General features: G+C 46.7%; 1 pseudogene; it reads right to left on the bottom strand.

Moving 5' to 3' along the window:
* Positions 1-4,812: 4,812 nt before the first annotated feature.
* LOC112300954 (protein SET-like) lies at positions 4,813-5,689 on the bottom strand (annotated as a pseudogene).
* Positions 5,690-6,104: the final 415 nt, after the last annotated feature.

Consider the following 6,104-nt stretch of genomic DNA (forward strand, 5'->3'; position numbering starts at 1 on the left):
GTTCGAGTTCAGAGCCCCTGGACAAGGAGGTAGGGAACAGATAGTTGAGGAGCATGAAAGTGGACAGAAGAACTTGAGCCTGAGTTGGCTGCCTGAGTATCCCACAGCTGTTCTCCCAGAGTAGCTCCCTGGGCGGGTATTGGATTCCGAGAGGGGCTGTGCTTATTTGGCCATGGAGGTTGTATTCAGACAGCCCGGTGTGTTATTACTTACTCTTCCTTGTAGTCCTCTTGCACTAAGGGTCCCTGGGGGCTGGGCTGGCCATCAATCTACACGGTGGACTGCTGAGAACCAAGCCTTTCCTTCAGGGGCAGCTAATTACAGCTCTTGAGCCGGGCCCAGCATTCCCTCCCTTTCTCCATTAGAGCTCCTTTCTTCATGCACATCCATGCCTGGAAAGGAGGGTAGCAGTTGAGTTGACTGGCCTGCTGTCCTCCAGGCATTCCTTAAACACTGTAGAGTGGACATTATAAACAATAACAACATCTAATTCTAACTGAGAGCTTACTATGTGCTGGGCAGAGTTTTAAGGGCTTTACATTCACTATTTATAACAATTCCATGAGTTAGGAACTATTATTATCCGTGGTTTATAGGTCACTGAGGCAAAGAAAATGTTAATAAATCAAAGTCTCGGCCCAGAGGCTACACAATTGTCTGTATTGATCGCTGCTGTGTTTCCAGGGCCCAGCACAGTGAATGACTTACAGTGGTTATTCAATAAATATTTTTTTAATTGATGGACATGCAGTGGATGTAGTGGTGGGCCTCCTTGACCTCTTCTTTAGGATCAAAGCATCGTTCTTCCAGCTGCTGGGGTGTTGGCTTCTAAGAGCTCCACCAGCATCTGTCTAAGAATTTCCCTCAGGACAATGTTATAAGCCTTCCCTGAGGACAGCGGCCAGGGGCTGGTCAGTGTGGGAGTTAACATACCAGTCCCAACTTGGAAGTATTCTGAAGCATCATCCCAGTTCCCCCTCAGGATGGAATCGACTAGATGTAAGTTACATCTGCATTGCAGTTAACCTGTCCCTCTGTGTAGTCTTCTTTCTAAGTGTTCTTCCTGACTACCCCCCTCAGGGAACCGCCTGCACACAAGTCTCCGTTTCAGGGTTTGTCTCCAGGGAACTTGGTCCTGGGCATACGGGCTGCGTCCTTCACTCAGCCCTGCAGTTCTCACCTCTACAGCCCCTTCTATAGACTGGCTCTTTTTCAGGAGCTTTTAAAGTGACATGGCAACTAGTGGCTCCAGAATATGCTGTTCTACTGCAAAGTCTTGCTTTTCACTGTGACCTTGAAAATTCAGGAAGATGCCACTTTTTACCAGTATTGCTCTCACTAAAGCCCGAACTCTTTGTTCAGCCTTGATGTCCAGAGCTGGCGTTCTGGCCTGAGTGCCCCCATGCAGGTCCCTGCCCAGGCCACAGTGACAGCTCAGGACACAAAGAAGGATGCTTCTTCCCTTCACAATTCTCCCAGGAGCTCCACCCCAGCTTTGCAGCCCTTCCTGTGAACGCTCTACCCGGGCTACCCTCTTGGGTCAGTGACCAGCACTGTTGTTCCCCCTGTGGACCTCAGCTATTAGTTCAGCCTCCTCCTTCTTGCCAGGTGAATTCCCTTGTGCTCTCTTGCTCTTTCCTCCCATCTATCTGTTAGCCAGGGCCACACAATGTACTTCTGAACCCCCAGATTGGTCCAATTGCTCCCCATGGCTCCTCTGTAAATTTGTCTGACTCTCCACTGTCCTCGCCTCTCCCTAGGAACCACCACGCTCTGAGCATGTGAATGTGTAGGGGTGGGGAGGGAAGGGGAAGGTGAGAGGGACGGCATCTGCTTATGGAGACACGGCTCAGACAGTGTCTCACTACATACGGTACGGGAGTTAAGAAGTCAGGTAACCTGGCTTCTTCACTTAGCCATCCATAAACTGGGGATGCTCTGGTAAGTTGTTAAATAATTAAAGTAATGCCGGTGAAGCACTGGGCACTGGGCCTGGTCTGGAGTGAATGCTCAGTGAATGACATTTGTGTCAGTTACTAGGTTCTTGTCTCCCGTTTCTGGCCCACCCTTCTGTGCTGTGTTTGGTGGCACTGGCTCTGTCTGGGACTCTGTGGGACATGTTTCTGCTTTACTAACTACTCCGCGCTGGGAGCTGCCAAAGGGGAAACCAGGGTAACACTACAAGGCTGGGGGAGGGAGGAGGGATTAGCTGCTTCCCTGTGGGCTTTATTTGCTTGGCGCTCCTGTGAGCATCACATTAGGGAGGCCCATCTATCCCAGCGGGGCGGCGCCTTCCCACGGCTGTCTGAAGCCAGTGTACGGTACTCCCCTCACTTGCAGGACCAGCCTCGATGCACCCCACCCCCACCCAGAGACACCAGCACTGGGGCCCCCTGGCACCCCGTTCTCAGAGACCCCAGGTCCCTCCTCTAACTTCCTCTCTGTCCCACCTCTGGGGTTAGGAGGGCTGTTCTCCCACAAGCCCCCACCCCCAAAGTTGCTGTTGCAGTAATTCCTTAGTGACTTCTTTTTACCTTTTTTGTCACCTAATTAGCAAGTGTATAGCTACTTGACAATTACATATATGAAATTCTCACAGCTCAGACACCTGCTATGGACTCTGTCTTGGTTATAGCAGTTTTTCCATTTTATGAATGAGAAAAGAGGGGTTCACGTGGGTTAAGGAATTTCCCAAAGTCATCAAATGGTTTTTGGGGATTTGATCCAGGTTGTCTGATGCCAGGACTGTACGGCCTTGCACATTTCACGGCTGCCGTGATCACCCGGGTGTGGGATGGGATGCCCTCCACACACCACCCCGGGGCCTGGACTGGGGACCAAGCTCAGCTACTGCATGGGTACAAATGTGACGTCGAGTGCCTCCAGAGCTAGGTGCCTCTCTAAAATCCTCTAGTTAACAGAATTACTTTAACCAACTTCTAAATTTTTTATTAAGTAGAAAGGATTAAATAGTAAATCAGTTATAAAACTTTTAAATGCTAGTGGAGTGAAGAAAAGGACTCACCGAGGGTGATGCAGTTACATTGACAGGAGCGGACTCTCTGTAGAGCCGACCCAGACTTCGGTGGGGAGCACCCTCAACACGCAGCCATTTTAATTTCACTGTTATTTCAAAAATTGTTCATGCAGCACTTTTTGATGGAAGACAGATGGTCAGAGAGAAGAAAGGGAGTCAGGCCAAAAGAGAAACCTCTCACATCACGCAAGGGTGGCCTGACCGCTCGTGTATAAGAGATGAGAAACCAGCCTTCTAAAAGAGGCGCAGTGACATTCTGGGAATCTGGCCAAAGTAGGGATTATTGCTGAATGTTTCTGACTTTTTTCAGAATATTCCGGAACTCAATGTCTTTAAAATGCCAGAGAGATAGATTTTTTTCCCTAATAGTAAGAATGTCAGTGCATTAGCAAATATTGAGCTATGCTTTAATTTTATTATAATGAATAGTTAAAAATGGGATCCCAAATAAAAACAAATGAGTTGTTAGGTGACCATCGTCAGGAAACAGTGAGCGACGAGAAGCCTGCTGCAGGTCCGTGAGAACAGGAAGCACAGCACAGCCCCTGCACCCTCACCTGGGACGGTCCAGGCTGTCCTCCTGGGCAGCGCAGGCTGCTCTGCTTGATGCGCCTCTCCCCGAGAGCAGAGTCCTGTACGCAAGGAGCCATCTGACACATTTAAAGAGCTAAAGCCACCAAGTTTCTGTCACCACGAAATAATGTTCCTAGGAAACTCACGGACAAATGTAATTTTTGTAAGAAATTGGTTCTTAGGATCATGCCAGGGAGGTGAACATTCAGAACTAAATATTAAGTGTTGCCAAATAAAATCCCAGAAAAGTGAATATTTCTCCTATCCAGGTGCTTCTCTCCTTTCTGGTGTTCCATTTTCTTGTGTCAGTGTAAGAATGTCTAAATCTGCAGAGAATTTTGTGTATATGTGTACACAGTTAGTTTTATTATAACAAAGCAACTTGTACACTTTTAACATTTAAAACTGAGCCTCATCTTTGCTTTTCAGTGAAACAAAAAGAAAATTTAAAAATAAACAGGAACAAGATTACAAATAGAGAAATGTCAACTCCAAATAAGATCCCATGGAGCGGCAGGGCTCGAGTCAACACTAAGAGAGAAGTTTATTTTAAAAGTGTCATCTTAAATTCTAAGGATGTTCGTTAAACATCATAATTAAATGTGCCAAAGGGGAAGCCATGCTGGCAGAATACCGACGTAGCCACCCGAACATCTCAAACCCACCCTTTGCTGGCCTTCAATAATTGCCCCCCTTCCTTCTTAAAGGGTTTTTCTTTTTTTTAAACAAGGAAAAATGGACAGCTACCTGTTGGTAAATGCTAACTGTCCATATTCACATACAGACACAGTGTAATCTCTGAGCCCAACATATAGCAGAAGGAGGAAAAGAGCTAAAATTCTGTGCACTACACGGGGTCCTAGAACCCTGCACCTGCCATTAGAGCTAAGGGAGCAGGTTTCTCTTCATTCCCACAGAGCATGGAGGTGTTGATTCTGTAATGGTTTTTCTGAGATAGGAAGGAATAAAAATGAATTTGGAACAGAAGGGTTAGAGATTTTTTTCCCACTGTATTCTGCTCAAGGCACATCCCCCGCAAATAAGGTGACAACCGTGGTGTAAAGGAGAGAAAAGAGACCTCGAAAACAGGGCGACTGGGCACAGGAGGGAAAGAGAGAGAGAGAGAGAGAGAGAGAGAGACTGCAACTTGCTCCCAGGGACTGGAGAAAACTTTAAAAAGAAGTTTGGAATCTACCAATGTTCTAGTAGTTGCCTTCTTCATCTCTCTCTCCTTCCTCCCCCTCATCATCATCTTCAGCTTCTTGGCCTTCATCCTCATCCCCCTTTTCATCAATATCTTCAAACCCTTTTTCTTCTCCTTCTCATTCTTCTCCACCTCCTCCCCACCTCCGCCCACCTGCTTCTCCTCCTCCTCCTCCTTCTTCATGACCATCTCTCCTTCCCTTTCTTCAGCAGTCATGTCAGGAGCCAAGCAGTACTGTGATGGATCGGGCCAAACGTCATCGCTGATGATTCTCCTGCCTCATCTGCACCTGCATCAGAGTGGTCAGTACACCGGGTAAAGAAGCTCTCTGGTTCCTCAGGCCTTAGTGTGCGTTTGACTTGAATGTCTCATCAAAACGCTGAAGATGAATCACCACTCTCATTCAGATAAAGTCCTTTGGGGAGAACTTTATTTTGAAAGTAAGAATTTTCATCAAAATGAAAATCTACTCTGTAACCTGATTTACTATCTTAAAATTCTGTTACTTCAACTCTTATCAAATAAGGCAGCACCTGTTCATCCTCTTCCCCAAGCAGTACAGACACTTGCGGATGGTTGACGAATGTTGTTACCCCCAAATCTGAGATTTTAGTGATCAGTTCTGGCCTCATCTGAAAAAATGGTTGGCTGAGTGTGTTGTATTTCTATTCAACTTTCAAAATCTCCTCACTGGCGTCTTCATTAAGTCTGTCTATTCCATTGTGTACTTCATCAATATGTTCAATTGTTTCTTGCTGCTTTTTGCTCCCTTTGGCAAGTCCTGGCTTGGGGGCAGGAGGCCGTCTTGGTTTCTTCATTTGAGGTGGGAGCAAAGACTGGCGTTTGGGGGCCACGCTGTGAGAAAAGCCCGAGAATCAGACTCGAGGGAGGTTGCACAGCTTGAAGGAGCTCTGAGACCCCAACCTGTAGAGAATTTTTATAAAAATTTATTTGAGCCAAACCTGAAGGCAACTACTGGGAAACAAAATCTCCATGCTCTGGGGATTAACAGTTTCTTTTATGCATTGGAAATTATGTGCTCCGTTAAGGTTGGTTACACTTATTTCAAAGGTGCGTGACCCAGATGCACCGAAACATAGGACAAAGCCTGCTTAAAAACCTTTCACTATAGAAGTTACAGGCCTGGGGTGTGACTGCCCACCATGATCTGCCCAGTTGGGAGTCTATGATTTATCACAGCACCTCTTTTTCATCCACAATATTGCCTTTTTGTAATAAATCAGTCCAAAGGTTGTATGGATGAGCAACCTTGTGGTCGGATAGTGTGGT

Source organism: Desmodus rotundus, chromosome 2 (assembly GCF_022682495.2).
Source record: "Desmodus rotundus isolate HL8 chromosome 2, HLdesRot8A.1, whole genome shotgun sequence".
NCBI classification, from domain to species: domain Eukaryota; kingdom Metazoa; phylum Chordata; class Mammalia; order Chiroptera; family Phyllostomidae; genus Desmodus; species Desmodus rotundus.